This window comes from Etheostoma cragini, chromosome 3, assembly GCF_013103735.1.
Source record: "Etheostoma cragini isolate CJK2018 chromosome 3, CSU_Ecrag_1.0, whole genome shotgun sequence".
Taxonomy (NCBI): domain Eukaryota; kingdom Metazoa; phylum Chordata; class Actinopteri; order Perciformes; family Percidae; genus Etheostoma; species Etheostoma cragini.
Genome location: NC_048409.1, coordinates 28,361,597 through 28,363,466, shown reverse-complemented (window position 1 = coordinate 28,363,466; position 1,870 = coordinate 28,361,597).

Genomic DNA, 1,870 nt, shown 5'->3' with positions numbered 1-1,870 from the left:
CTTTGATCAAGTGTGACGTCATCGCTTACATCACCCCCCCTCCCCCCCCACCCCCCTTCAGCCTGCACCAGAACAACTCAATCTGTGAGAGAGAGAGAGCTTCCACAGAGCCCAAAGACTCATGGGAGTTGTTGTTTTTATCTTTTGTTTTCTTAACTTGTCTGTAAAAGCACCGGACCACAACAGCCAATCAGCACCCTTCGCTGCAGCTTGTGTATATATGTGTGTGTGTGTGTGTGTGTGTGTGTGTTTATGTGTGTGTGTGTGTGCACAGGCTTCCTGTCATGGGTCTATGGGTTAGGGTTAGACTTAATTCATTGCGCCCTATCTAAAAGTGCATTTGTTGATTTTCATTTTGACATTTTTATTTTTAAAATCAACATATCTCTGTGTGTGTGTGTGTGTGTGTGTGTGTGTGTGTGTGTGTGTGTGTGTGTGTTTGTGTATGTGTCATATTGATTAAGTAGATTTTTAAGTAACCTTCTGTAGTTTTTGACATGGAGCAGCAGAGGTTTGGTCCTTTGTGGTGTCTGCAGTGTGAGCTGTGAGTTAATTGAGAATATTAATATTAATATTAGTATTAATATTAATTATAATGAGGACAGACAGGCAGCCCGGAGCCACAGACGGACGGAGTTTGGACAGTCGGGTGGAGGCTGAGTGGAGGTTCAAAGACAGCCATTTTGGCTCCATGATGTCTTTAGGTATTTCGGCTTGTGGCCTTCACAAGTTTCATCATGAAGTGCGTGTCTAAAAATACTTTAGTTCTACATACTAAGAGTGAGTTTTTACCTTTCCAGGAGAAAAGCAACATTTTCTTTTATATCTTTATATTAGGTTTTGTAAATAATTCGCGGTTGCTGATGTTGGACTAGTGTTTCCCCGTGTACGGGTACCTGCAGGGCCCAAATCTTTCTTACTCCTTTGAGCGATGCTCGGTCCTCATAGAGAGGAGATTTGAGTTTAGATACACATAGGAAGAGGTTTTTAGTCTTTTTGTGTGTAATTAACACAAATGAACATTACTCCACTGAAGTAGACCCAATCAGAGAATTCTAACTCCTGTTTTAATCTTATTTGTAATGTTTTCTTACCACAGCTGTGTTGTTATTACAGTCGCATAACACAGACAAAAACACATGATCCTTCTGCAGGAAACAGCAGCTTTATCGTCACATCCTTGTCTCCGAGTGACCGACGTAGACAGACGGAAATCAGCAAATATCACTCGTCTTCTCTTCTAATGAGGTGGCAAAACCTTGGAGAAGCATCTCAGATATTCTACTTGCACAAAGTCCAAAAATCAAGTCAGCATGTTGTTCAGAAATGTAGAAGATGTGAAATCCGAGCTGTTTACCCATAATCCCTTCTGCCAAACTCGCTCCATCTGCGGCTCTGGGACTCCAGCGTCTGCGGGCTCGAGGGAGAGTATGTGCATGTCGAGGACTCTTTTTTTATACGGTACGTTCAAGATAGAGAAGAAAAATAGTAAACCAGTAGCATCGATGCTGGAGCCTAAAGTAACGGTACATGAAGGATGCTTGTGTACGACAGGAAAGATCAGATCTTATTCATATTTTCAGAAAAATGAGACAAATAACTGCTACGATGGTACAATATTGTTTAGTTTTTTTCTGAACCCACCAAGAACCCTCTAAACATTAAAGTGCTCATATTTGGCTTTTTGGGGCTTTTTCCCTTTCCTTTATTGTGTTATATATCTTTTGCATTGTATAAGTTTACAAAGTGAAAAAGCCCAAAGCCCTCATCCTCTGCTTCTGACTGGCTAGTAGTCCTTACCTAGGTACTGTCAGGGCCTCATCCTCTGCTTCTGACTGGCTAGTAGTCCTTACCTAGGTACTGTCAGGGC